The 14,013-nt window shown below is 50.9% G+C and overlaps 1 protein-coding gene across 5 annotated transcripts in view; it reads right to left on the bottom strand.

The window, feature by feature from the left end:
• Window positions 1-14,013, bottom strand: part of LOC126529763 (ferredoxin-fold anticodon-binding domain-containing protein 1 homolog) — a 155,339-nt gene that overhangs the window by 40,208 nt on the left and 101,118 nt on the right. The gene's annotated exons all lie outside the window — the stretch shown is intronic.

Genomic DNA, 14,013 nt, shown 5'->3' with positions numbered 1-14,013 from the left:
AGTGGCTGTCAGCTGTGTCGAGGCCGTGGCATTACCCCCCTCCCTAGAAGCATCGTCTCGATGCGGAACATTGATGCACTGGAGATTGCCACGGGGATAGTGTTAACAGAGACATAGACGGTGAGAGAGGTGAGGGATTTTGCGTTCAGCGGGAGTGGTATAACTTCCATCTAGAGACGTGAACGACTTCGGACAGGCGTGGGCGTCGGGGACGGCGAGCGGTGCCTTCTCCTTCAGGAATCACTTCGTATGTGACGTCGCCGAGTCGTTGAACGACCCTATAAGGTCCAAAGTAGCGGCGCAAAAGTTTCTCCGACCGACCACGCTAGCAGATCGGTGTCCACACCCATACTTTGTCACCGAGTTGATAAGTGACGTCGCAGTGACGAAGGTTGTATCGGTCGGCGTCGTCGTGTTGTTGGTAGTGGATACGCATTCGTGCGAGCTGGCGTGCCTCTTCGGCGCATCGAGCGAATTCGGCAGCATCATTGACAACATTAGAACAGTAGGTGGGTAAGAGCATTGCGTCCAACGTTGTGACAGCTTCTCGGCCGTGCACCAAACGAAAAGGGGTGAAGCCGGTAGTTTCTTCAACGGCAGTATTATATGCAAACGTAACATATGGGAGAACATCGTCCCCGTTTTTGTGGTCGACGTCAACATACATGGAAATCATATCAGCAATTGTTTTGTTTAGCCTTTCTGTGAGCCCATTCATCTGGGGATGGCAAGCAGTGGCTTTGCGGTGAACGGTATCACTGAGAAGCATGATATCTTCTGTGAGCTGCGCTGTAAATGCTGTGCCCCGGTCGGTTATACCACTCTTGGAGCACCGTGGCGGAGTACGATACCATGTACAAAGAAGGTCACAATATCATTAGCAGTGCCTCGTGGGAGAGCTCGGGTTTCAATGTAACGTGTAAGGTAGTCTGTGGCAACAGCAATCCAACGGTTACCAGCCCTCGACGTGAGGAATGGTCCAAGCAAATCTATGCCAACCTGCTGAAAAGGGATACGCGGAGGATCCACGGGATGGAGAAGTCCAGCGGGACGCACGGGTGGTGTCTTGCGTCTCTGGCAGTCGTGGCATGTCTTCACGTATTGCTTTACGTCACGGCGAAGGTTAGGCCAGAAGTACTTTTGGCGTATGTGTGAAAACGTCCGTGCGAATCCCAAGTGGCCCGAAGATGGCTCGTCGTGAGAGGCCCGCAGGATGTCGTCACATAGTGAAAAAGGCACTACAAGGAGGCAGGCGGTTGCGGTTGAGTAAAAACCCAATTTGTAGAGAACGCCATCGCGGAGAAAAAACGAGGATAACTTGCGGATGAACATACGAGGCGGCTCTGGTAGACGGTTCTCAAGGTAGTCGATGAGAGGCCGGAGTTCTGAATCATCGCGCTGTTGCTTGCTGATGTCTGATACTGAGATAATGGACAGAAATGCGTCCTCTTCATCAAACTCGCATGGCGACGGTTGAAGTGGAGCACGTGACAGGCAGTCGGCGTCTCTGTGTTTACGCCCGGACTTGAACACTATCGTCATATCGTATTCTTGCAAGCGAAGACTCCAGCGTGCAAGACGACCAGATGGATCCTTCAGATTGGCGAGCCAGCACAATGAATGGTGATCTGTCACAACTCGAAACGATCGGCCACACAAATATGGTCGGAACTTGGCAATTGCTCACACAACGGCCAAGCATTCCTTCTCCGTAGTGGAATAGTTACTTTCAGCTGGAGACAAAGTGCGGCTTCGTACGCAATGACGCGTTCGGCTCCATCTTGCCACTGTACGAGGACGGCACCAAGGCCAACGTTGCTGGCATCCGTGTGCAACTCGGTGTCACTGTCTTCGTCAAAGTGTCCTAGAACAAGAGGTGTGCGCAGACGTCTCTGGAGTTCACAGAAGGCCTCTTGTTGGTCCTGCTCCCAGACAAACGGAACATTATCCTTAGTCAGCCGCTGCAAGGGTTCGGCTATCCGTGAGAAGTTTGCCACGAAGCGTCGATAATATGCGCAAAGCCCTAGAAAACGGCGGAGTTCGTGTTTGTTCGAAGGTGTTGGAGACGAAGCAACAGCAATGGTTTTGTCGGGGTCTGGTCGAATGCCCTTGTAGCTGACGACATGGCCTAAAAATTTGAGTACGTCATACACGAAATGGCATTTTTCAGGCTTTAAAGACAGGCCAGCAGTACGAATTGCGTCAAGAACTGCTTGTAAGCGCTGGAGGTGCTGCTCAAAAGCTTCTGAAAAGACAACGATATCATCTAAATAGACAAGGCATGACTGCCACTTGAGACCTGATAGAACCATGTCCATCATGCGCTGAAAAGTAGCAGGCGCAGAGCACAATCCGAAAGGAAGGACCTTGAATTCGTAAAGTCCGTCAGGCATAATAAATGCGGTTTTCTCCCGGTCACGCTCATCAACCTCTATTTGCCAGTAGCCACTGCGAAGGTCCATTGACGAGAAGTATCGAGCATGTCGAAGGCAGTCCAAAGAGTCGTCGATGCAGGTAAGGGGATAAACGTCCTTCTTCGTAACGTTGTTAAGCTTGCGATAGTCAACGCAAAAACGCAGTGCGCCGTCTTTCTTTTTCACCAGAACCACAGGCAATGCCCATGGACTGTGATATCGTCGGTAAGCATTTGTTGGACTTGATTTCGGATGGCGTCTTGCTCTTTACGAGAAACACGGTAGGCACGTTGGCACACGGGTCTTTCATTGGGATTTGTAATAATTCTGTGTTTCGCAATAGGCATAGGTTGACCTTCGGAAACGAGTATGTCGGCTGAAACAGGTCCACGGTTTTCAAAGGAAGGTGTCGAAGGTATGCAGTCGTCGTTGTCGTCGTCGTTATCGTCGTCGTCGACGCCGTCGTCGGGGTGTTGCAGCGGAGCATCTTTTGAAGTGCGGAGGTCGGTGTTCTTAGTTTCCCCAACTTGGGCTCGTGGGCCGGTTGCCCACGGAAGCGGTGAACGTAGGGTAGCGGCTAGGTGACGCCGATCATCGAGGAGGTGGTGATCATGACTGGCGCCTCTGTGGAGACGGAGATCAGGTCGTTGGCAGGGGCTGTACAACCGGTGGGAACTGCGCGTACGGCGACGAAGGTTGACTGGCCAAATATTGCTGGATTTCTCGCGGGCGCTCTCCCTCACGTGGGCGACGAGCGCCAGGGTGATAGCTCTGGAGTCCTATTCTTCGGTAGTAGCAGGCACGGTACAAGTGGCCCGCTTCCCCACAGTGGAAGCAGAGTGGCTGATAGTCAGGTGTGCGCCACACGTCTGACTTTCGTGTGTTGATTCGGGGGCTCGTGGACCCGTACATATTTGTACGTGAAGCTTGTCCCTGGAGTTGGCACAGCGGTTCTTCAGAAGAAGGCGGGTTACGATGGTTCCCGGGTTGCGCAGGTAGCCTCACTGCTTGCGCATAAGTCAGTAAGGGGTCTGGCTTCAGGTCTGGTTTGCACGAATGGCTGTGCCGCCTGGTGGACTTCTTCGCGGACGATATCTGTGAGGGATGTTACGGTCGGTTGAAATCGCACTCCCTGTAGTCGATCGAGCTCCTCACGCACAACACTACGTACAAGCTCTCGAAGCGCATCGGTGTCATAGGGCAACGAGAGAGAAGATGCTGATCCCAGACTGATTTGGCGATCGTAGACCGAGGAGTGTTGCTGAAGGGCTCGCTCCATTGTTGTCGCCTCACTGACGAACTCAGCTATAGTAGCTGGAGGCCTTCGCATCAGTCCAGCAAACAGGTGTTCTTTCACTGCACGCATATCAGCAGGCATACTTTCTTCGCCTCTGTCATCCCAGGGTGAGCACGCTTGAAAAGCCGTGACATGTCCTCTACGAACATGGCTACGCTTTCATTCGGCCTTTGAACCCTATTCTGAAGGGCTTGCTCTGCTCGCTCTTTTCTTGCGGGGCTGCTCCGTTGACATTCTGCCGTTGAAATTCTTGCCAGGTAGTGATGGATGGTTCGTGGTTAGCGAACCATGTTCAGGCAGAGTTCTCTAGGGCGAAGTACACGTTCCTTAACTTTTTCTGCTCGTCCCAATAATTGACGTCAGCCACACGATCGAAGTCGTTGAGCCAGTCTTCCACGTCCTCAAAAGGCTCACCATGGAACGGCCACGGCCAGCGTGGGGTGTGGAGAACCAGCGACGCAGGAGGCTGTCCCGTACCGTATGTCTCCTGTGTCTGGCTTGCGGTTGTGGTGGACATCCTCGGCAGATCTTGCGGGCCGTATTCCGGAGGCAGTCTTTGAAGCCGTCGGCTTTTGCGTAGGTTGTCCGCTTCCAGTTCCTGGCGGTCAGAATACATAGACGCGTACCCAGCAGCTCCACCAGTTTGTCAGAGACAAAGCCACAAGAGACTTCGGTTGACGCTATAGATCTCTTTATATATCGCTGTCCTGGCACCTTCGTCGTTCTCTTCTTCTGGGAGCCACCCAACATGCCTAGCATGTGGCACCGAATCGCACCGAGTGGCTGTCAGCTGTGTCGAGGCCATGGACACTGTTCTTAATTGTTACTCACATTTGTAAAAATTGCAAGAATCAAAATATGCAATTTACAAAGAGCAATGAAGACAAAGGGTAACTCATAGTGAAATATTTAGCTTGCACAATTGACAAGGACACAGTGAAGGAGGACACACGAGCGCTTACTCACAACTGTTTTATTTTCGGAAAGATACAGAACATATGATTTGTACCAACTCGCCCAACTATCAGTTCTGTGACAAAGGGTAACTGTAATATGTACACAAGCGGGTGCAAAACAATATCAATGCCGTATTCGCTGTGCAGGGCGACAACGAAGGGTTGAGCTTGAGTAGCACGTGCCGAGTAGTGCGTGCCGGCGTTCCGTGCTGCTCGGCGTTCAAGGGTGGATCGGGTGGATCACCTGATCTTTCCCTACACTGCCAAGATTGTAACTGCACGCCAGAGTTAGATGAATGTGCGATATTGCACAGGCATAATAATGAAGATACGCGTCTTATGGTAGAGGCATGGCATATCTATAATGGTGGAAGTGGATGCGTGAGTCAACCTTCGATTACTTTACATAAGGAAGAGATTAAGTGCCTTAACAGTTATCTCTCACATAGACCAGCACATGTACCGGACTGACACGTGGTGATACCATTCCTGAACTTGCACAGATGAGTTTTGTGTCTTCTTTCTTTTTTTGCCTCAGTGCTCCCTTCAGCTGATAGTCGGCGTTCGTGTTGTCCACTTCTCTACTCTTGTGTCCTGTCAGCACGCCTCACCTCTTTTTTGCTGGATAGCATACTACTTAGCTTCAAGGAAACAATATGTGGCTGTTAATGACTGCATCTTTGATACACTAGATGTACACTCAGGAGTACCACAAGGGTCGGTGCTCGGTACATTGTTGTTTTTGGTTTATATCTTCAATATCTATTAGTGCAACTAGCTGTAAAGATCTTACTTCTTGTGGATGATTGTGTTCCTTTATACAAGCATAAATCAACATGCTGATCAAGTCGGACTAAATGATGCATTGCATTCAGTTAGTGCATGGTGTGATAAATGGGGCTTGAAGCTCAATACTTCGAAAACGGCAAGCATAACCTTTAGTAACAGAAAAGAACCTTTAGAATTTGCTTACACCATCTAAAATTCTTATGTAAAGAAAAACTAGGCAGGTGAAGTATTTGGGTGTTACACTCACGAGTAATTTAGGTTGGGAACCCCATATAGATAATATTTGTAGTAACGCACTGAAAAAGCTGGCATTCTTAAAATAAAAACTACGTCATGCGTCACCTGCTGTAAAGTTAACAGCATACAGAGCTCTCATTAGGCCAAAATTGGAATATACGGACCTAATCTGGAGTTCGTATCAACAATATTTAATTAAAAAATAGAAAGGGTGCAGAACTTGGCCTTGAGGTTTACCTATTCTACCTATTCATGTTTCTCAAGCATGTCAGTTCTGTGCGATAGAGCAAAGATGAAAAAACTTGATAATCATAGAATGGTATCCAGATTAAAATTTATCTATCAGCTTTACTATTGTCACGTGGTGGTGACGTTAAGAACACAGTGGCGATACTGTGAAAGGCAAAACTAGATTTTATTGGGCGAACCTGTGCCCACAAAACAGGCTACACTTATAGCACAACGAAAGCGGCGAACACAGTTGGCGATCGTTGAAAATCTGATCAGCGGGTCAAGCGCGTCGGCTTTTATACAGAATCGTCGAATGTTCCAGACTAATCGTTGGGACCCGCGTGCCTTCCACAAAGTTCTACACCATTCGCGTCAGGCGAATAAATCAGAGAACACAAGGTTCCGCGACAACAGACTGCGGATAGAAGCATCGATAACTTTCCAGAAACTTCGGATACATGCAAGCGCGTCCCGCGCTGTGCGATAAGATTTGTTAGACGGCGAAACGTGGTCGCCCGATAAATATAAGTACACGTGTCAATACCCCCCTCTTAAAAAGCATCATCCCGATGCTACAAATATAAGAGCGAAACACAAAAGGACACTTATTAAACATAATTAACAAAACAACGAAAAGAAAGCAAGTCCAAAGGTCAGTTACGCGAAGTCCCAAAGTTCGTCAACGCTGGTGGTACGGCTTGAGTCGCACAACGTGGACAACTTCAGGTCGTGAGCGGCGTCGCTGTGACAGCGAAATGCCGTCTGGCACGACCTCATAGTCCAGTGCGCCAATACGTCGGATGATCTTGTACGGTCCGAAATAGCGACGCAAGAGCTTCTCGCTCAGTCCTCGTCGGCGTATAGGGGTCCAAACCCAAACACGGTCACCGGGCTGGTACTCGACAAAGCATCGTCGGAGGTTGTAGTGTCGGCTGTCGGTCCTCTGCTTGTTCTTGATCCACAGGCGGGCGAGCTGTCGGGCTTCTTCGGCGCGCTGGAGATAGCTAGCGACGTCAAGATTTTCCTCGTCAGTGACGTGCGGCAGCATGGCGTCGAGCGTCGTCATCGGATTCCTGCCGTAAACCAGCTTAAACGGCGTGATCTGTGTTGTTTCTTGCACCGCCGTGCTGTAAGCGAGTGTTACGTACGGCAGGACGGCATCCCAGGTCTTGTGTTCGACGTCGACGTACATTGCTAGCATGTCGGCGAGGGTCTTGTTCAGGCGCTCCGTGAGACCATTCGTCTGCGGATGGTAGGCAGTTGTCCTCCTGTGACTTGTCTGGCTGTACTGCAGAATGGCTTGGGTGAGCTCTGCTGTAAAAGCCGTTCCTCTGTCGGTGATGAGGATTTCTGGGGCACCATGTCGCAGCAGGATGTTCTCGACGAAAAATTTCGCTACTTCGGCTGCGCTGCCTTTCGGTAGAGCTTTAGTTTCAGCAAAGCGGGTGAGATAGTCCGTCGCCACGACGATCCACTTATTCCCGGATGTTGACGTCGGAAACGGCCCCAACAAATCCATCCCAATCTGCTGGAATGGTCGACGAGGAGGTTCGATCGGCTGTAGTAACCCTGCTGGCCTTGTCAGTGGTGTCTTGCGCCGCTGACAGTCTCGGCATGTCTTGACGTAACAGGCGACGTCGGCCAGACGCGGCCAGTAATACCTTTCCTGTATCCTCGACAGCGTCCGGGAGAATCCGAGGTGCCCAGCGGTTGGGTCGTCGTGTAGGGCGTGCAGTACTTCTGGACGCAGCGCTGACGGTACAACAAGAAGGTAGCTGGCGCGGACTGGTGAGAAGTTCTTCTTCACGAGCAGGTTGTTTTGTAGCGTGAACGAAGACAACCCGCGCTTAAATGCCCTAGGGACAACGTCGGTGTTCCCTTCCAAGTATTCGACGAGGCCTTTTAACTCCGGGTCTGCTCGCTGCTGTTTAGTGAAGTCTTCCGCGCTTATTATTCCAAGGAAGGCGTCGTCGTCCTCGTCGTCTTGCGGCGGGGGATCGATGGGGGCACGTGATAAGCATTCGGCGTCTGAGTGTTTTCTTCCGGACTTGTATATTACCGTGACGTCATATTCTTGTAGTCTGAGGCTCCACCGGGCCAGCCGTCCTGAAGGGTCCTTTAAGTTAGCTAACCAACACAACGCGTGATGGTCGCTGACGACTTTGAATGGCCTGCCATAGAGGTAAGGGCGGAATTTTGCTGTAGCCCAAATGATAGCCAGGCATTCCTTTTCAGTCGTAGAATAATTGCCTTCCGCTTTTGACAACGACCGGCTAGCGTAAGCTATCACGTGTTCATGACCATCTTTTCTCTGGACTAGCACGGCACCGAGGCCTAGGCTACTGGCGTCAGTGTGGATTTCGGTATCGGCGTGCTCGTCGAAGTGCGCAAGTACGGGTGGCGACTGCATGCGTCGTTTGAGTTCCTGAAATGCGTCGGCCTGCGGCGTTTCCCACTTGAACTCGACGTCACATTTAGTTAGCTGTGTCAGTGGCTCAGCGATACGTGAAAAGTCCTTGACAAAGCGCCTATAGTAGGCACACATGCCAAGGAATCTGCGCACTGCCTTCTTGTCGATTGGCTGCGGGAACTTTGCGATGGCAGCTGTCTTCTGCGGGTCAGGGCGTACTCCAGATTTGCTGATGACGTGGCCTAGGAATAGAAGCTCATCGTAAGCGAAGCGACACTTTTCCGGCTTCAGAGTGAGCCCCGATGACTTGATGGCCTCTAATACCGTCGCAAGCCGCTTAAGGTGATCGTCGAAATTTCCGGCGAAGACAACGACGTCATCCAAGTAAACAAGACACGTCTGCCACTTCAATCCTGCTAACACCGTGTCCATCACGCGCTGGAACGTTGCAGGCGCCGAGCACAGTCCAAATGGCATAACCTTGAATTCATAGAGGCCGTCTGGCGTGATGAAGGCGGTCTTTTTGCGATCCCTTTCGTCGACTTCTATTTGCCAGTAGCCAGACTTGAGGTCCATCGATGAGAAGTATTTAGCATTGCAGAGCCGATCCAATGCGTCGTCTATCCGTGGGAGGGGGTATACGTCTTTCTTCGTGATTTTGTTCAGTCGACGATAATCGACGCAGAAACGTAGGGTTCCGTCCTTTTTCTTCACTAAAACAACTGGAGACGCCCACGGGCTTTTCGACGGCTGGATGATGTCGTCGCGCAGCATTTCATCGACTTGTTGTCGTACAGCTTCGCGTTTTCGCATCGAAACTCGGTAAGGGCTCTGGCGTAGTGGTCGAGCGCACTCTTCGGTTATTATGCGATGCTTTGCGACTGGTGTTTGTCGAACCCTCGATGACGTCGAAAAGCAGTCTTTGTATCGTCGAAGCAGACTTCTGAGCTGTTGCTGCTTAATCACGGGGAGACTTGGATTTATGTCGAAGTCTGGCTCAGGAACCACGGTCGTCGGGGTAGATGCAACAGAATCCGAGATGACAAAGGCATCGCTGGTTTCCTGAATTTCCTCCATGTATGCGATCGCCGTGCCCTTGTTGATGTGCTTGAACTCCTGGCTGAAGTTTGTCAGCAACACTTTCGTGTTTCCTCCGTGCAGTCGAGCGATCCCTCTTGCGACGCAAATTTCACGGTCGAGCAGCAAACGTTGGTCGCCTTCGATGACGCCTTCTACGTCAGCGGGTGTTTCGGTGCCGACCGAAATAACAATGCTGGAGCGAGGCGGGATGCTCACTTGATCTTCGAGCACACTCAAGGCGTGGTGACTACGAGGGCTCTCCGGCGGTATCGCTTGATCTTCCGACAGCGTTATTGACTTCGACTTCAGGTCGATGATTGCGCCGTGTTGGTTCAGGAAGTCCATGCCGAGAATGACGTCTCGTGAACACTGTTGCAGGATAACGAAGGTGGCAGGGTAAGTCCGGTCATGAATGGTAATTCTTGCCGTGCAGATTCCACTCGGCGTGATGAGGTGTCCTCCAGCGGTCCGAATTAACGGGCCTTCCCATGCAGTCTTAACTTTCTTCAATTGGGCTGCGATGGGTCCACTCATGACGGAGTAATCGGCTCCTGTGTCTACTAAGGCAGTAACTGCGTGGCCGTCGAGAAGCACGTCGAGGTCGGTGGTTCTTTGTCTTGCGTTACAGTTAGGCCTCAGCGTCGGATCACGGCTGCGTCGAGTTGACCTGTGGTTGGTACGTGGTGTCGTCAAGTGGTCTTTCGTCGGCGTGTTCTTTCCTGCCAGACTTCGGCGGCGGCGGAGGATCTTCGTCAGTTCGACGAACAGCAACCGCACCTCCATCGGTTGCTGCTTTTTGTTTTCCGGATATGGGCTGACGGACCGACCCCGGGCTGGGCCAGTGTATGGTCGGCGCTGTGGCGACAGGTAGCGGCCTGGTGACGGTGAACAGGACGGTCGTCGAGGGCTCCGCTGAGTAGTGGCGAGGTAGTCGGCGATGTCACGAGGGCGTTCACCTTCCCGAGGGCGCGGTGCGTCGACGGCGAACCCTCGCAATCCCAGGTCGCGGTATGGGCATCGGCGGTACACATGGCCGGCTTCTCCGCAGTGATAGCAGAGCGGGCGGTGGTCGGGGGCTCGCCAAATGTCCGTCTTCCTCGCGTAGGTACGCTGGGCGACGGGTGGGCGTGCTGGCAGCGGCGGCGGCGGACGACGGAATTGCGTCGTTGCAGGGCCCTGGCGTGATCGCGGAGGGGGACCTTGACGGCGTGCGACGGCGGCGTATGTCATCGCTTCTGGCTGGGGCTGCGGTAATTGTGGTTGCAGCTCGGGAACTCCAAGCAATCGGTGCACCTCTTCTTTGACGATGTCGGCGATCGAAGCCACTTGGGGCTGCGACGAAGGCAGGACCTTGCGCAGTTCTTCGCGCACAATGGCCCTGATGGTCTCCTGAAGGTCGCCGGAATCCAGTCCTTGGATGGCGTACTGCGGCGTGAGCCCCTGGCAGTTATATTGCCGGGTGCGCATCTCCAGAGTTTTCTCGATCGTCGATGCCTCTGCCGAAAACTCAGCTACGGTCTTTGGCGGGTTACGAATAAGTCCTGCGAAAAGTTCTTGCTTGACGCCCCGCATCAGGAAGCGGACTTTTTTCTCTTCTGACATTTCCGGGTCGGCGTGCCGGAAAAGACGGGCCATCTCTTCCGTGAAGATCGCGATCGTCTCGTTTGGCAGCTGCACTCTGGTTTCTAGTAGTGCTTGGGCTCGCTCTTTTCGCACGACGCTTGTAAACGTTTGCAAGAAGCCGCTTCGGAACAGGTCCCACGTCGTTAAGGTGGCTTCTCGATTCTTGAACCAGGTCCTGGCGGCGTCTTCCAGTGCGAAATAGACATGCCGCAGCTTGTCGTCGCTGTCCTAACTGTTTAACCTAGCGACCCTCTCATACGTCTCGAGCCATGTTTCCGGGTCCTCAAATGTTGATCCGCGGAACGTCGGAGGTTCCCTGGGCTGCTGCAGCACGATGGGGGGCGCTGGGGCTGCCATTGGGGTTGCCTTGTCCACAATCTTCTTGGTCTTCTTAGGTAGAAGTCCGTGCTCCGGGGGCAGCTGTTGAAGACGGCGGCTTGGTCGATGCTCCGGGACTACGTTGGTGTTCTCTTTGCGGTCCGGGCTTGGATCACGGCTTGTCGGGGGCGTCCGGTACATGAACGAAAAGCACCTCCACCAGATGTCACGTGGTGGTGACGTTAAGAACACAGTGGCGATACTGTGAAAGGCAAAACTAGATTTTATTGGGCAAACCTGTGCCCACAAAACAGGCTACACTTATAGCACAACGAAGGCGGCGAACACAGTCGGCGATCGTCGAAAATCTGATCAGCGGGTCAAGCGCGTCGGCTTTTATACAGAATCGTCGAATGTTCCAGACTAATCGTTGGGACCCGCGTGCCTTCCACAAAGTTCTACACCATTCGCGTCAGGCGAATAAATCAGACAACACAAGGTTCCGCGACAACAGACTGCGGATAGAAGCATCGATAACTTTCCAGAAACTTCGGATACATGCAAGCGCGTCCCGCGCTGTGCGATAAGATTTGTTAGATGGCGAAACGTGGTCGCCCGATAAATATAAGTACACGTGTCACTATGGTCACCTTAAAAGTCACAGAGTGAAAGTGACAGAGTGAATGTCACATAACTGAGCCGCCAATGCGATCATACACAACACAACAGTTAGGCAACCATTCAGTTACCTTAGCATGCACCAATATTCCCTGTTTCCTCATGCTACTTCGTTATGGAATAAATTGCCACAAGTAGTAGTTAACGCTAATACAACACAATCGTTTGTTCATCTTGTGAATGGCTTTTCTTCTGATTAATAGCATCCTGCACAGAGGGAAGGAAAATAATTGGTCATCACAGAAGTGCATTGGTCATTTGCATCTCTTTGCGCCACGCTGTTTATAAACCTGGTTTATTTCACTGTAATATTGTTTTTGTTGATGATTGTCCCTGATCAATATTCCACCAAAAGAAGGGGATGTAAAATGACACCATATCAGTAAAACTTTCTTATGTAGCTTCATGTTGCAGATAGGCAACTTCTGTGGCAAAAATTACATGTCACTTTCAGAAAACAATGTTAAAAATAGCAGTTTACCTGGCTAAAACTACACTTCGTACTGGCCGACAAGAGCAGCGGACGCACCAAAGCAAGTAAAACCATGCAAAATTTTACTGCACAGACTTTCTGTGAGAAAAACTGGCCGTCCGCGATGGTCCGCGCTATGAACGCGTGCGCGCTAGCAGATGACGCACTTGACAATGACAGCAAAATTGAAGACACGTTGTATAACCCATGCCTCAAATATGTATACGTAGCAAAAAGGTGTCAATATAAATTTGCACTTGAAATAAAGCACCATTATACGGGCGCGCCATCGCTCTCAGCACGTGTAGTGAAATTACGTCAAATGTGCTGTGAAGCGTGCCCCAATGCAGTTCGCTCGCAGTGCCCTCGCACAATTTTTCCATGCCTCAGCGGGAGAACCACGTTTGGTCCACTCAACCATTGTCTCCACATAGAGCCCAGTGGCCGAAGTGACTACGCATTAATGCCTGAACGGCACTTCCAGTATCGGTTTGAACGCTAGCCTTCACACCGGCTGCGCTGATCGGTGCGCAGTTTTTCTCTCTCTTGCTTCCGCTGCTCAACCGCACACGGTCTTGGTGCGGAAGTGTTTTATTATGAAGTAAAAATGATTGCGAATGATTTTTACAAGCTTCCATTGAATATGTGTCACGTGCAATTTCATACAGAAGACGCAAGATGCCTTGTGAAATAAGAAAATGTTTATTTTAACTATATAAACGCTTGTTCCGGGCTTTTTGTGCATGCATCCAACGTTGTGGCACCAGGTAAGCAGCAGCAGTTCCAGTACGAAGTTCCGCCGAACGACATCAGCTGAACCAAGTAGATTACAAGCACGTGTCGTTTTGGGATTAAGACCTTATAGGAATAATGAGTGTAGAGACGAAACATGCGTAAGTGGTGAATATGGGCAGCATTACAAACAAAAGCAATTCACTTTTACATACAATACATGGCGTGGAAAATATCCGACTCATCCCAAACAATACTGTACATATCACGAAGACATCTAATTTCCAAGCATTCGCCTATTACCAGGGCTTATTTCCTGCACTTGAAGGAGCACAAACACACGGGCGACAGTGCGTTTCCAAAAAGAACTTTGCTTCAACCGATAGTACGCTACGTATACACACAGGTGGCCAGAACGCAGGCTCTCAACCAGACCACTCTGTTCCATAGCAGCCAGCGCTGCTACGCAAAAAGTTCGGTCAAGAAAAGTCATCACTCCGTCTATCCATGCATCGCTGCGCGCCAACAGCGTTCGCTCACATGAGCATGCATGTGACGCTCCCGGCGACGAGATGCAAATGCACGAAAAGAACAATAAAAATTATCTAAAACAATGCATTAGCAGCCGTATACCACCAGTGTGTTTCTTTCTAAGGATTAAAACTTGTTTCATTCAGTACTGAGCCTCTATATAAACAACAGTCAGCCATAGTTGCAGTCAAAAAACATCAAACTATATTTCGGTGCGAATGAAGCCATTGCAAGAAGTCTTTCTA

The sequence above is a fragment of the Dermacentor andersoni genome, chromosome 9 (assembly GCF_023375885.2).
Source record: "Dermacentor andersoni chromosome 9, qqDerAnde1_hic_scaffold, whole genome shotgun sequence".
Lineage (NCBI taxonomy): Eukaryota > Metazoa > Arthropoda > Arachnida > Ixodida > Ixodidae > Dermacentor > Dermacentor andersoni.
The sequence above is the reverse complement of the archived record's forward strand: the minus strand, read 5'-3'. Positions and strand labels throughout refer to the sequence as shown.